Here is a 17,668-nt window from a genome sequence, read left to right on the forward strand (position 1 = left end):
AGGAAGAGAAGATCGACGCGTTTGTGAAAGGATTACCGGAAAGAATCCAAGAAGATATAAGTTCACACGAGCCCGCCTCCATACAACAGGCATGTAGAATGGCTCACAAACTAGTGAACCAAATTGAAGAAAGAATTAAAGAACATACTGCTGAAGAGGCCAATGTGAAGCAAGTCAAAAGAAAGTGCGAGGAAAACGGTGATAAGAATCACCAATACAAAAACAACAGCAATTACAACAATAATCGCAACAATTATCCCAACAATCGCAATATCAATCGCAACTACAACAAACGGCCCAACAACAACAACAACAACAACAACAACAACAACAACAACAGCAACTACAACAATCATCCCAACAACAATAATAACCGCAACAACAACAACAATCAGAAGCAGCTATGCCAAAGGTGTGAAAAGTATCACTCGGGGTTCTGCACCAAATTTTGCAACAAGTGTAAAAGAAATGGTCATAGCGCGGCGAAGTGTGAGGTCTACGGACCAGGGGTTAATAGAACGAAAGGAACAAATGGTGTCGGAACGAGTAATGGCGGAGCAAGTAGTGTCGGAGCAAGTTATGCCAATGTAGTTTGTTATAAATGTGGAAAACCGGGCCACATTATTAGAAATTGCCCGAACCAGGAGAACACGAATGGACAAGGCCGCGGAAGAGTTTTCAATATTAATGCGGCAGAGGCACAGGAAGACCCGGAGCTTGTTACGGGTACGTTTCTTATTGACAATAAATCTGCTTACGTTTTATTTGATTCGGGTGCGGATAGAAGCTATATGAGTAGAGATTTTTGTGCTAAATTAAGTTGTCCATTGACGCCTTTGGATAGTAAATTTTTACTCGAATTAGCAAATGGTAAATTAATTTCAGCAGATAATATATGTCGGAATCGAGAAATTAAACTGGTTAGCGAAACATTTAAGATTGATTTGATACCAGTAGAGTTAGGGAGTTTTGATGTGATAATCGGTATGGACTGGTTGAAAGAAGTGAAAGCAGAGATCGTTTGTTACAAAAATGCAATTCGCATTATACGAGAAAAAGAAAACCCTTAATGGTGTACGGAGAAAAGGGCAACACGAAGCTACATCTTATTAGTAATTTGAAGGCACAAAAACTAATAAGAAAAGGTTGCTATGCTGTTCTAGCACACGTCGAGAAAGTACAAACTGAAGAAAAGAGCATCAATGATGTTCCCATTGCAAAAGAATTTCCCGATGTATTTCCGAAAGAATTACCGGGATTACCCCCACATCGATCCGTTGAATTTCAAATAGATCTTGTACCAGGAGCTGCACCAATAGCTCGTGCTCCTTACAGACTCGCACCCAGCGAGATGAAAGAACTGCAAAGCCAATTACAAGAACTTTTAGAGCGTGGTTTCATTCGACCAAGCACATCACCGTGGGGAGCTCCTGTTTTGTTTGTCAAGAAGAAAGATGGTACATTCAGGTTGTGTATCGACTACCGAGAGTTGAACAAACTTACCATCAAGAACCGCTACCCACTACCGAGAATCGATGACTTATTTGATCAACTACAAGGCTCGTCTGTTTATTCAAAGATTGACTTACATTCCGGGTATCATCAAATGCGGGTGAAAGAAGATGATATTCCAAAGACTGCTTTCAGAACACGTTACGGTCATTACGAGTTTATGGTCATGCCGTTTGGTTTAACTAATGCACCAGCTGTGTTCATGGACCTTATGAACCGAGTGTGTGGACCATACCTTGACAAGTTTGTCATTGTTTTCATTGATGACATACTTATTTACTCAAAGAATGACCAAGAACACGGTGAACATTTGAGAAAAGTGGTAGAAGTATTGAGGAAGGAAGAATTGTACGCTAAGTTTTCAAAGTGTGCATTTTGGTTGGAAGAAGTTCAATTCCTCGGTCACATAGTGAACAAAGAAGGTATTAAGGTGGATCCGGCAAAGATAGAATCTGTTGAAAAGTGGGAAACCCCGAAAACTCCGAAACACATACGCCAGTTTTTAGGACTAGCTGGTTACTACAGAAGGTTCATCCAAGACTTTTCCAGAATAGCAAAACCCTTGACTGCATTAACGCATAAAGGGAAGAAATTTGAATGGAAGGATGAACAAGAGAAAGCGTTTCAGTTATTGAAGAAAAAGCTAACTACAGCACCTATATTGTCATTGCCTGAAGGGAATGATGATTTTGTGATTTATTGTGACGCATCAAAGCAAGGTCTCGGTTGTGTATTAATGCAACGAACGAAGGTGATTGCTTATGCGTCTAGACAATTGAAGATTCACGAGCAAAATTATACGACGCATGATTTGGAATTAGGCGCGGTTGTTTTTGCATTAAAGACTTGGAGGCACTACTTATATGGGGTCAAAAGTATTATATATACCGACCACAAAAGTCTTCAACACATATTTAATCAGAAACAACTGAATATGAGGCAGCGTAGGTGGATTGAACTGTTGAATGATTACGACTTTGAGATTCGTTACCACCCGGGGAAGGCAAATGTGGTAGCCGATGCCTTGAGCAGAAAGGACAGAGAACCCATTCGAGTAAAATCTATGAATATAATGATTCATAATAACCTTACTACTCAAATAAAGGAGGCGCAACAAGAAGTTTTAAAAGAAGGAAATTTAAAGGATGAAATACCCAAAGGATCGGAGCAGAATCTTAATATTCGGGAAGACGGAACTCGGTATAGGGCTGAAAGGATTTGGGTACCAAAATTTGGAGATATGAGAGAAATGGTACTTAGAGAAGCTCATAAAACCAGATACTCAATACATCCTGGAACGGGGAAGATGTACAAGGATCTCAAGAAACATTTTTGGTGGCCGGGTATGAAAGCTGATGTTGCTAAATACGTAGGAGAATGTTTGACGTGTTCTAAGGTCAAAGCTGAGCATCAGAAACCATCAGGTCTACTTCAACAACCCAAAATCCCAGAATGGAAATGGGAAAACATTACCATGGATTTCATCACTAAATTGCCAAGGACTGCAAGTGGTTTTGATACTATTTGGGTAATAGTTGATCGTCTCACCAAATCAGCACACTTCCTGCCAATAAGAGAAGATGACAAGATGGAGAAGTTAGCACGACTATATTTGAAGGAAGTCGTCTCCAGACATGGAATACCAATCTCTATTATCTCTGATAGGGATGGCAGATTTATTTCAGGATTCTGGCAGACATTACAGCAAGCATTAGGAACTCGTCTAGACATGAGTACTGCCTATCATCCACAAACTGATGGGCAGAGCGAAAGGACGATACAAACGCTTGAAGACATGCTACGAGCATGTGTTATTGATTTCGGAAACAGTTGGGATCGACATCTACCGTTAGCAGAATTTTCCTACGACAACAGCTACCATTCAAGCATTGAGATGGCGCCGTTTGAAGCACTTTATGGTAGAAAGTGCAGGTCTCCGATTTGTTGGAGTGAAGTGGGGGATAGACAGATTACGGGTCCGGAGATTATACAAGAAACTACCGAGAAGATCATCCAAATTCAACAACGGTTGAAAACCGCCCAAAGTCGACAAAAGAGCTACGCTGACATTAAAAGAAAAGATATAGAATTTGAAATTGGAGAGATGGTCATGCTTAAAGTTGCACCTTGGAAAGGCGTTGTTCGATTTGGTAAACGAGGGAAATTAAATCCAAGGTATATTGGACCATTCAAGATTATTGATCGTGTCGGACCAGTAGCTTACCGACTTGAGTTACCTCAACAACTCGCGACTGTACATAACACTTTCCACGTCTCGAATTTGAAGAAATGTTTTGCTAAAGAAGATCTCACTATTCCGTTAGATGAAATCCAAATCAACGAAAAACTCCAATTCATCGAAGAACCCGTCGAAATAATGGATCGTGAGGTTAAAAGACTTAAGCAAAACAAGATACCAATTGTTAAGGTTCGATGGAATGCTCGTAGAGGACCCGAGTTCACCTGGGAGCGTGAAGATCAGATGAAGAAGAAATACCCGCATCTATTTCCAGAAGATTCGTCAACACCTTCAACATCTTAAAATTTCGAGACGAAATTTATTTAACGGGTAGGTACTGTAGTGACCCGAACTTTTCCATGTTTATATATATTAATTGAGATTGATATTTACATGATTAAATGTTTCCAACATGTTAAGCAATCAAACTTGTTAAGACTTGATTAATTGAAATATGTTTCATATAGACAATTGACCACCCAAGTTGACCGGCGATTCACGAACGTTAAAACTTGTAAAAACGACATGACGATATATATATATGGATATACATATGGTTAACATGAGATTATGATAAGTAAGTATCTCCATAAGTATATTAACAATGAGTTATATACATATAAACAAGACTACTAACTTAAGGATTTCGAAACGAGACATATATGTAACGATTATCGTTGTAACGACATTTAAATGTATATATATCATATTAAGATATATTAATATATCATAATATCATGATAATATAATAATTTAACATCTCATTAGATATAATAAACAATGGGTTAACAACATTAATTGAGATCGTTAACTTAAAGGTTTCAAAACAACACTTACATGTAACGACTAACGATGACTTAACGACTCAGTTAAAATGTATATACATGTAGTGTATTTAGATGTATTAAAATACTTTTGGAAGACTTCAAGACATATATCAAAACACTCATACTTAATAAAAATGGTTACAGTTACTTTCCCATTCTTTTCTTTCATCAAGAATTCTAGTCGTATTTTTACCCGTATTATACACAGCTTCAAAACGTACTTACTATGGGTATATACCAATAGGAACTAGCATGGGATTCCACTCTTGATTATGTCATGTATGACTAATCAATTTTAACTACTACCATGAGCTAGTCAACTAACTAGAACTCCTTTTAACCCCACTCACCACTCACCAATTACCACTCATCATTCACTCCATTTCACTTCCAATTCTCTTTCTAATTCTCTCTCAACACACCCACACTATTATGAACATATTTTTCCAGTAGTTAATCATCATCTTTATCAAAAATCACTTCAAGAATCAAGCTATAATCATCATAGGAAGAACACTTCAAGAACACTTCAAAAATCCCTTCAAGTTTACTAATTTACTTCCAAGCTTTCTAATCCATTCCAAGTAATCATCTAAGATCAAGAAAAATTTGTTATATACAGTAGGTTATCTTTCTTATTCAAGGTAATATTCATATTCAAACTTTGATTCAATTTCTATAACTATAAACTATCTTAATTCGAGTAAAAATCTTACTTGAACTTGTTTTTGTGTCATGATCCTACTTCAAGAACTTTCAAGCCATCCAAGATCCTTTGAAGCTAGATCATTTCTTATCACTTCCAGTAGGTTTACCTACTAAACTTGAGGTAGTAATGATGTTCATAACATCATTTGATTCATATATATAAAACTATCTTATTCGAAGGTTTAAACTCGTAATCACTAGAACATAGTTTAGTTAATTCTAAACTTGTTCGCAAACAAAAGTTAATCCTTCTAACTTGACTTTTAAAATTAACTAAAAACATGTTCTATATCTATATTATATGCTAACTTAATGATTTAAAACCTGGAAACACGAAAAACACCGTAAAACCGGATTTACGCCGTCGTAGCAACACCGCGGGCTGTTTTGGGTTAGTTAATTAAAAACTATGATAAACTTTGATTTAAAAGTTGTTATTCTGAGAAAATGATTTTTATTATGAACATGAAACTATATCCAAAAATTATGGTTAAACTCAAAGTGGAAGTATGTTTTCTAAAATGGTCATCTAGACGTCGTTCTTTCGACTGAAATGACTACCTTTACAAAAACGACTTGTAACTTATTTTTCCGACTATAAACCTATACTTTTTCTGATAAGATTCATAAAATAGAGTTCAATATGAAATCATAGCAATTTGATTCACTCAAAACGGATTTAAAATGAAGAAGTTATGGCTAAAACAAGATTGGATAATTTTTCTCATTTTAGCTACGTGAAAATTGGTAACAAATCTATTCCAACCATAACTTAATCAACTTGTATTGTATATTATGTAATCTTGAGATACCATAGACACGTATACAATGTTTCGACCTATCATGTCGACACATCTATATATATTTCGGAACAACCATAGACACTCTATATGTGAATGTTGGAGTTAGCTATACAGGGTTGAGGTTGATTCCAAAATATATATAGTTTGAGTTGTGATCAATACTGAGATACGTATACACTGGGTCGTGGATTGATTCAAGATAATATTTATCGATTTATTTCTGTACATCTAACTGTGGACAACTAGTTGTAGGTTACTAACGAGGACAGCTGACTTAATAAACTTAAAACATCAAAATATATTAAAAGTGTTATAAATGTATTTTGAACATACTTTGATATATATGTATATATTGTTATAGGTTCGTGAATCAACCAGTGGCCAAGTCTTACTTCCCGACGAAGTAAAAATCTGTGAAAGTGAGTTATAGTCCCACTTTTAAAATCTAATATTTTGGGATGAGAATACATGCAGGTTTTATAAATGATTTACAAAATAGACACAAGTACGTGAAACTACATTCTATGGTTGAATTATCGAAATCGAATATGCCCCTTTTTATTAAGTCTGGTAATCTAAGAATTAGGGAACAGACACCCTAATTGACGCGAATCCTAAAGATAGATCTATTGGGCCTAACAAACCCCATCCAAAGTACCGGATGCTTTAGTACTTCGAAATTTATATCATATCCGAAGGGTGTCCCGGAATGATGGGGATATTCTTATATATGCATCTTGTTAATGTCGGTTACCAGGTGTTCACCATATGAATGATTTTTATCTCTATGTATGGGATGTGTATTGAAATATGAAATCTTGTGGTCTATTGTTACGATTTGATATATATAGGTTAAACCTATAACTCACCAACATTTTTGTTGACGTTTAAAGCATGTTTATTCTCAGGTGAATATTAAGAGCTTCCGCTGTTGCATACTAAAATAAGGACAAGATTTGGAGTCCATGTTTGTATCATATTGTGTAAAAACTGCATTCAAGAAACTGATTTCGATGTAACATATTTGTATTGTAAACCATTATGTAATGGTCGTGTGTAAACAGGATATTTTAGATTATCATTATTTGATAATCTACGTAAAGCTTTTTAAACCTTTATTTATGAAATAAAGGTTATGGTTTGTTTTAAAAATGAATGCAGTCTTTGAAAAACGTCTCATATAGAGGTCAAAACCTCGCAACGAAATCAATTAATATGGAACGTTTTTAATCAATAAGAACGGGACATTTCAATACGCAAGTTGTTCAGCAAAGGAAATAAAGACACGTAATTCATAAGTCCAGAAACAAGTAATGCATTCTGGTTTTACTAAGACGACTTCCCATCCTTGGTCTTGTGGAAAATAACCGTTATGACCATTGGCTAGGTAGCATGTTGTAACATCGTCAAAAGGACAGGTTTCGTAATGTCCAACAGCCCCATAATAATCTAAAAACCTTGTTTCTCACCCCAACTACTGAATCCGTCACTTGTGGGAAGGTTTTATTTAAAAGTTGTAATCCGATATTCTTTTTCTCACTTTGGTAAGAAGCGAACATCACTAACCTGTAAGCATAACATGCTTCTTTATGTTGCATGTTAGAAGCTCTTTCTAATTCACGAAATCCTATGTTGGGATATGTTGAGTCAAAATAGGTTCTTAACTCGTAGCGTAAAATTGCATTTGGGTTCCCCGCATTTAATGCTTTAAAGAAAACACGGCGTAACTTACGGTCTCCCCAATGTGATATACCCCACCTATCAAAGGAAAGCCTTTTATAAACTAAGGCATTTCCGAAAAGTCTTTCAAATGTTTGACAAGTTAATTTCACCATCACTAAATGTGCTGATGAATTCTGACTGACTCTAGACAAGATTTCCTCAATCATATCCTCTGGTAGGTCTTCTAAAATATTCGGTTGTCTACCCTTAACGTCCATTTTGTTTTTATACTGTAAAATAGACAAGGATTAGATTCGTAATAATAAACAATACAAGCAATTTTTACATAGAACATAAAAGTACAAGCACACTACAATACATTTATTACACAACATGCTCACACCCCTTTAATCTGAATCACTGGTTTCTTCTTCTTCGAACTTGGTTCTTTTTCCTAATCTTCTAGGGATATATAATGTTCCTCTAATACGAGTCGTCATTTTTCACATTGGTTTAGAAAAACCTGGTGGTTTAGAGGTTCCCGAGTTATTGTCACGATATTGAAAATACGGGTGTTGACGGTACATATAAAGTTCTTCGGGGTCAGAATCAGATTTCTCTATTTTGATACCTTTTCCCTTATTATTTTCTTTTGCCTCATTAAATTGGGTCGGGGTAATTTCTATAACATCATCATAATCCTCATCAGGATCCGATTCATCGAAAAATTGGTAATTTTCCTAATATTTTGCTTCCTTAGCGGAAACACCATTGACGATTATTAACTTTGGTCCATTGGTTGAGGATTTTCTTTTATTTGACCGGTTTTCTGTGGTTCCTACTATTCCCCCCTCCGGAACCTCTTCTTCTGGTTCCACTTCTTCCGGTTCCTCTTCTTCCGGTTCCGTTTCCTCTTCTTCCGGTTCTTCGGGAACTTGTGAATCTTGCCAATATATTCGACTCTTCGTTAATATTAGGTGAGTCAATGGGATTTGTGCTAGAGGTAGACATCTATCACACAATATCAAATATGTTAAGAGATTAATATATCACATAATATTTACATGTTAATAATATATAGTTTCCAACAAAAATGTTAAGCAATCATTTTTAAAGAAAATATGGTCGAAGTCCAGACACACTAATGCATCCTAACAAACTCGATAAGACACACTAATGCAAATTTTCTGGTTCTCTAAGACCAACACTCGGATACCAACTGAAATGTCCCGTTCATATTGATTATAAACGTTCCATATTAATTGATTTCGTCGCGAGGTTTTGACCTCTATATGAGACGTTTTTCAAAGACTGCATTCATTTTTAAAACAACCATAACCTTTATTTTATCGATAAAGGTTTACAAAGAATTACGTAGATTATCAAATAATGATAATCTAAAATATACCGTTTACAAACGACCATTACATAATGGTTTACAATAAGAATATATTACATCAAAAATAAGTTTCTTGAATGCAGTTTTTACATAATATCATACAAGCATGGACTCCAAATCTTGTCCTTATTTTAGTATGCAACAGCGGAAGCTCTTAATAATCACCTGAGAATAAACATGCTTAAAACGTTAACAAAAATGTTGGTGAGTTACAGGTTTAACCTATATATTATCAAATCATAATAATAGACCACAAGATTTCATATTTCAATATACATCCCATACATAGAGATAAAATTCATTCATATGGTGAAAACCTGGTAACCGACATTAACAAGATGCATATAAGAATATCCCCTATCATTCCGTGAAATCTTTCGGACATGATAAAAATGAATTCGAAGTACTAAAGCATCCGGTACTTTGTATGGGGTTCGTTAGGCCCAATAGATCTATCTTTAGGATTCGCGTCAATTAGTAGATCGATTTACTAATTCTTAGGCTACCAATCAAAAGGGGCATATTCGGCTTCGATCATTCACCCATATAATGTAGTTTCAATTACTTGTGTTTATTTCGTAAAACATTTATAAAACTGCATGTATTCTCATCCCAAAATATTAGATTTTAAAAGTGGGACTATAACTCACTTTCACATATTTTTACTTCGTCGAGAAGTAAGACTTAGCCGCTGGTCGATTCACGAACCTATAACAAATATGTACATATATATCAAAGTATGTTCAAAATATATTTACAACACTTTTTGATACATTTTGATGTTTTAAGTTTATTAAGTCAGCTATCCTCGTTAGTAACCTACAACTAGTTGTCCACAGTTAGATGTATAGAAATAAATTGATATATATTATCTTGAATCAATCCACGACCCAGTGTATACACGTCTCAGGCTAGATCACAACTCAAAGTATATATATTTTTGGAATCAACCTCAACCCTGTATAGCTAACTCCAACATTACTGCATATGGAGTGTCTATGGTTGTTCCAAATAATATATATACATGGGTCGATATGATATGTCAAAACATTTACATACGTGTCTATGGTATCCCAAGATTACATAATATATTATAATACATGTATAATACAATATAAGTTAGCTAGGATATGATTTGTATAGAATTGTTAATATTTCCCGTAGCTACAAAAATAAAAAAAAATCCAATCTTGTTTTACCCATAACTTCTTCATTTTAAATCCGTTTTGAGTGAATCAAATTGCTATGGTTTCATATTGAACTCTATTTTATGAATATAAACAGAAAAAGTATAGGTTTATAGTCGGAAATATAAGTTACAAGTCGTTTTTGTAAGAGGTAGTTATTTCAGTAGAAAGAACGACGTCTTGATGACCATTTTGAAAAACATACTTCCACTTTGAGTTTAACCATGATTTTTGGATATAGTTTCATGTTCATAAGAAAAATCATTTTCCCAGAAGAACAACTTTTAAATCAAAGTTTATCATAGTTTTTAATTATCAAACCCAAAACAGCCCGCAGTGTTACTACGACGGCGTATGTCCAGTTTTACGGTGTTTTTCGTGTTTCCAGGTTTTAAATCATTAAGTTAGCATATCATATAGATATAGAACATGTGTTTATTTGATTTTAAAAGTCAAGTTAGAAGGATTAACTTTTGTTTGCGAACAAGTTTAGAATTAACTAAACTATATTCTAGTGATTTCAAGTTTAAACCTTCGAATAAGATAGCTTTATATGTATGAATCGAATGATGTTATGAATATCATTACTAACTTAAGTTTTGTGGATAAACCTACTGGAAAAGAGACAAATGGATCTAGCTTCAAAGGATCTTGGATAGCTTGAAAGTTCTTGAAGTAGAATCATGACACGAAAACAAGTTCAAGTAAGATTTCCACTCGAAATAAGATTGTTATAGTCATAGAAATTGAATCAAAGTTTGAATATGAGTATTACCTTGTATTAGAAAGATATCTTACTGTAAATAAAAAAGATTTCTTGAGGTTGGATGATCACTCTACAAGATTGGAAGTAAGCTAGCAAACTTGGAAGTATTCTTGATTTTATGAAAGTAGAACTTGTAGAATTTATGAAGAACACTTAGAACTTGAAGATAGAACTTGAGAGAGATCAATTAGATGAAGAAAATTGAAGAATAAAAGTGTTTGTAGGTTTTTTGGTCATTGGTGTATGGATTAGATATAAAGGATATGTAATTTTGTTTTCATGTAAATAATTCATGAATGATTACTCATATTTTTTTGTAATTTTATGAGATATTTCATGCTAGTTGCTAAATGATGGTTCCCACATGTGTTAGGTGACTCACATGGGCTGCTAAGAGCTAATCATTGGAGTGTATATACCAAAAGTACATACATCTAAAATCTGTGTATTGTACGAGTACGAATACGGGTGCATACGAGTAGAATTGTTGATGAAACTGAACGAGGATGTAATTGTAAGCATTTTTGTTAAGTAGAAGTATTTTAATAAGTGTCTTGAAGTCTTTCAAAAGTGTATGAATACATATTAAAACACTACATGTATATACATTTTAACTGAGTCGTTAAGTCATCGTTAGTCATTAAATGTAAGTGTTGTTTTGAAACCTTTAGGTTAACGATCTTGTTCAATGTTGTTAACCCAATATTTATAATATCAAATGAGATTTTAAATTATTATATTATCATGATATTATGATGTATGAATATCTCTTAATATGATATATACCTTAAATGTCGTTACAACGATAATCGTTACATATATGTCTCGTTTCAAAATCATTAAGTTAGTAGTCTTGTTTTAACATATGTAGTTCATTATTAATATACTTAATGATATGTTTACTTATCATAATATCATGTTAACTATATATATATATATATATATATATATATATATATATATATATATATATATATATATATATATATATATATATATATATATATATATATATATATATATATATATATATATATATATATCCATATATATGTCATCATATAGTTTTTACAAGTTTTAACGTTCGTGAATCACCGGTCAACTTGGGTGGTCAATTGTCTATATGAAACCTATTTCAATTAATCAAGTCTTAACAAGTTTGATTGCTTAACATGTTGGAAACACTTAATCATGTAAATAACAATTTCATTTAATATATATATAAACATGGAAAAGTTCGGGTCACTACACGTTTTATTTCTAGATTTTGGCGTACTTTACAAGAAGCGTTGGGAACGCGTTTAGACATGAGCACCGCATATCATCCACAAACTGACGGACAAAGCGAACGTATAATTCAAACCTTGGAAGACATGCTACGAGCTTGTGTTATCGACTTCAGAAAAGCTTGGGACAAGCACTTGCCTCTCGCCGAATTCTCTTACAACAATAGTTACCACTCGAGTATCAACGCCGCACCTTTCGAAGCTTTGTATGGCCGAAAATGTCGTTCTCCTCTTTGTTGGGCCGAAGTAGGCGACACACAAATCACCGGACCCGAGCTCATTCATGAAACAACCGAGAAGATCGTTCAAATCCGAGATAGGCTTAGGATGGCCCGAAGTCTTCAAAAGAGCTATACCGACAAGAGATGCAACGACCTCAAATTTCAAGTTGGCGACCGTGTAATGTTAAAAGTCGCGCCTTGGAAAGGTGTAATCTGTTTCAGGAAATGCGGGAAACTAAATCCGCGGTATATTGGTCCTTTCGAAATCTTGGAGCGTGTTGGAACCGTTGCTTATCGTTTAGATCTTCCGCCTTAACTGTAAAGACCCGTCCTAATCCATAAGAACGAATACAATAACATATGATTACATCGCGAGGTATTTGACCTCTATATGATACATTTTACAAACATTTCATTCGTTTTTAAAAGCAAACTTCCATTTCTTCGAAAGTTGACGGCATGCATACCATTTCATAATATCTCTAGCTATAATTGACTTAGTAACAATCTTGATGAACTCAACGACTCGAATGCAACGTCTTTTGAAATATGTCATGAATGACTCCAAGTAATATATTTAAAATGAGCAAATGCACAGTGGAAGATTTCTTTCAAACCTGAGAATAAACATGCTTTCAAATGTCAACCAAAAGGTTGGTGAGTTCATAGGTTTATCATAAAATAATAAAATTCATCATTTTGATAGACCACAAGATTTAAATCCTGCATGGTACAAATGGGCCCGAATCCTATACCCACCTGTAATGTACATGCGATATCTTTTAAATACAGTACACCTTTCTCGTGAACGAAATCATCTTTCATAAATCTTACTAACCGTACACATATCTTGTGCACAAAAATAACATACACATAACCTGTGTATAAAATCATTCTCTCGAAACATAACATTCACTTTTCATTGCTTTCATAGCTTGGCTTGGTAACCGACCTTAACATATAATGCGCATAATAATATCCCCAAAATAGAACATCTCGTCTGTATAATAATCATATAAACTTCGAAGTACTAAACACCAGGCCCACTAGCCCTTCCGTCTAGTGAACATTCTGGGTGGGGGTGTTAAACCCGGTAGCTACCTTTAGGATTCGCGTAAATTAGGGCCATACCCAATTCTAATTCTTAGGTTACCAAGTAATAATAATCAGGGTAAAAATATTCACAACAATTAGTGGCAATTATCAAGTCCACATAATTCAATAATAATCCACAGAACTTTTGTCTGCATAATAATTCATTCGAGGAATGTTTTGCTTGTGTCTATCTTGTCAAACATTTATAAAAGCATTTCATGTATTCGCAGTTCAAAAATATATTTCAAAAGCATTTAATAAAGCAGTTGTAAAAACAGCGCATGTATTCTCAGTCCCAAAAAAGTAAAGAGTAAAAGGGAGCAAATGAACTCACCTAATGTATTTTGTAGTAAAAATACATATAACGACATTGAACAAGTATAGGGTTGGCCTCGGATTCACGAACCTATATCATTTGTGTATATATATTAATACACATAATCGTAATCGAATAAGTTTATATATAACTTATTAATGATGTTATCTATATATTAATAATATATTTATATTTCATATCTTCCTATTAAAAATATTTTGTTATGTTATATGTGTTAAATATATATATTTAGGTATTTCATTAATTTATTCAAACAATAGTTCTAATTATACTAAGTTAATATTATTAATGATAAAGTAATGATAACAATATTATTAATATACTTATGTTAGTAATAATAGTTATATATACTATTTTTTTAAAATGATGATAATATTACTTTTATGAAAATACTAATAAATTGTATCACTTTTATCATAACATTAATAATACTAATCATATTTATCATATTGATAAAAATATTAACATGGTAAGATTAATAATAATGGTAATATTAACAACATTTATAATAATACTAATGATAATATTAAGAATAATACTACTAGTCATGATAATAATAAGTATATTAATGATAAAAATTCTAATAATCATGTTATTAATAATAATATTGATAATAATTAATAATACTATACTATTAATAAGTAATAATAAAAATAATGTCAATAATACTAAATAACAATGTTAATAACCTATAATAATAATAATAATAATAATAATAATAATAATAATAATAATAATAATAATAATAATAATAATAATAATAATAATAATAATAATAATAATAATAAAAATAATAATAATAATAATAATAATAATAATAATAATAATAATAATAATAATAATAATAATAATAATAATAATAATTGTAATTTTTGTAATAATAATACTTGTAACATTAACAATAATAATAATAATAATAATAATAATAATAATAATAATAATAATAATAATAATAATAATAATAATAATAATAATAATAATAATAATAATAATAATAATAATAATAATAAGGAAATGATAAAAATATAATAGCTACCTCAAGTGTAAGCCTTTCTAAAAAGATTTGTCTCAGACGGGACTCGAACCCGCGACCTCTCGCTTCCCAACTCCATCCCTTAACCATTCGTCCATAACTATTTTTCTGTTATGTTAACACTATAATTGAATATAACCCGTATAATTGTTCCTCTTTTCTTCTTCATCCACTTAATTGACTATAATCCCAAACGTTAACTAAGCCCAATTAAAAATAAATATTGTAGTTCGCTAAAGTGATCCAGTAGCCATATAACTCCCCTAGTCTGAGTTCGACCGTAGGGAAAAGAAAAAAAAATTTCGGTTACAGCTGGTTAACGAAACTCGAAGAGAAACAGAAAACCAAACAGCAGCAGCATCAGTAATCGAGAAAAGGAAGCTTGTAAACGAAAACGTAATAAGAATAAAGAAAGTGATCGTGATTTCATAATCACTATTTATCATCTTCTACAATTGTCTCTCCTGTTTTCTCATCATCTATCAATGATTATCACAATCATCTTCATCAACAACGCTAGTCATCATCAAAATCATCGGTTATCATCATCCTCAAACAGAAATAAAAGTAGAAACAGAAAACTAGTAATCACCACCAATTTACTGTTCATCGTCTTCTTGAATCGTCATCATCACTGTTACGCGTTTTAAACTCCAACAGAACATATCAATAGAAGTAGTAGTCGTATGTAAAGAAGCAGTAGTAATAGTTTGTAAGTGATTGTTTGGTGGAGTTATTCGTCGAGAGAAAAAAAATAAATAAATAAATAAAATATATATATATATATATATATATATATATATATATATATATATATATATATATATATATATATATATATATATATATATATATATATATATATATATATAAGGGATTGTAGCAGTAGGTCTTCGATGATGGTTTGTGTTGATGATTCTAAAACAGAAAAGATGTAGCACATAGCAGTTTCAATGATAATTAAAGATGGTTTAGGGTGTACTTTTGGGACGGTTTAACTCAGGAACAGTGGAGAGAGAAGAGAGGAAGAAGAGAGAGAGTAAGGTGGTGGAAGGTCATGGTGATGGTGGTTGTAGGTGCTGGACAGCGGTAGTCATGGTTGCAGTGGTGGCGGTTTAAATGGTGGAATTGGTTGCTGGACGTAAGAGAGAGAGAAGGTGAGATAGAGAGATTGTGATGGTGGTGGATCGTGGTGATGAAGGATGGTGGTGGTGTATGCCGGAGTGGTGCTCCGGTGATGGTTATGGTGACAGGCGGGATTGGTCATCAAGCTTGGTGTAATCTTATCTCAAACTCTCGATGTATACACCTAACTAATAGGTAATATATAAGAATTATTAAATATAATAATAATAATAATAAGATAATTATAATATAATAATAATAATTAGGAATCATTGAATTTTAAAAGTATGTACAGTTAAAGCAGCCGGAAGGTTTGGATTCTTTCTACCTATCGACAATTTTTATGGAGCGTGTCCATTGCTAAACAGTTAACGTATAAAAGTGTCCCTAAAAATCTCAAATTTTTAGATTAAACATATTTAATTATTTCACTCATTACCTGTTTGAAACCTGATAAAAAAGGTTCAAAAATTATTTATTTTCTGTTCCAATTTATATGTACGGAGTACAAAAACTTAGATTGAAATGGTAAAAAAAATATTTATCAAAACTATTATCTTTTTAATCAAATTTTGGAACAACTTTTATTTTAAAACTTCTTATATATATATATATTAGATCTATTTTAAAAATAATTAAACGTCAACCGAAAGTTACAGACATTTACCATTTAAGCTCAAAATTAATTATATTTAATATACACTATGTATATATATGAACAGTTTTAAATAACAAAATTTACTACGCACATAAATATATATTAAATGATTAAATTAAATATTACAATATATATATACAAGAAATATACATATAAAATAATAGTTTTTATTACAATGTATTTTATGGTACATATTTATTTATAACAATAAATGTATATAATAGTTTATTAATGTTCATGTTATTATATATATTATACATATATTTATATATACACATATTTATATATATCCACATATTTACAAGTAATGGTTCGTGAATCATCGGGATCAGACGAAAGTCAAATGAATATATGAACATCGTTTCAAAATTTTCTAGACTCAACATTACATACTTTGCTTATCGTATCGAAATCATATAAAGATTAAGTTTAAATTTGATCGGAAATTTCCGGGTCATCACAGTACCTACCCGTTAAAGAAATTTCATCCCGAATTTTGTTCGTGGTCGTCATGGATAACCATAAAAATGTTTGCATGACGAATATGAGTCGATAAATAGAGTTTTATTACCATTGAGTAATATAGATAAGACGATTCGATTATGTGAAGCGTACGAGTGAAGATTGAGATAGAGATTTAGCTTTTAACGGAGTCACATTTGAATTTCGGAATTCAAGGGATTTAAAAAGAAAATCTTGGAAATCTATAAGATCTGATTCTTCGAGATTTAAGGAAATTAGTATCTCTTTAATTAAATGCGATGATCTACCTCAATTGCTACGCCTGATATTTTCCTTATAAATTTACTT

Source organism: Rutidosis leptorrhynchoides, chromosome 1, assembly GCF_046630445.1.
Source record: "Rutidosis leptorrhynchoides isolate AG116_Rl617_1_P2 chromosome 1, CSIRO_AGI_Rlap_v1, whole genome shotgun sequence".
Taxonomy (NCBI): Eukaryota; Viridiplantae; Streptophyta; class Magnoliopsida; order Asterales; family Asteraceae; genus Rutidosis; species Rutidosis leptorrhynchoides.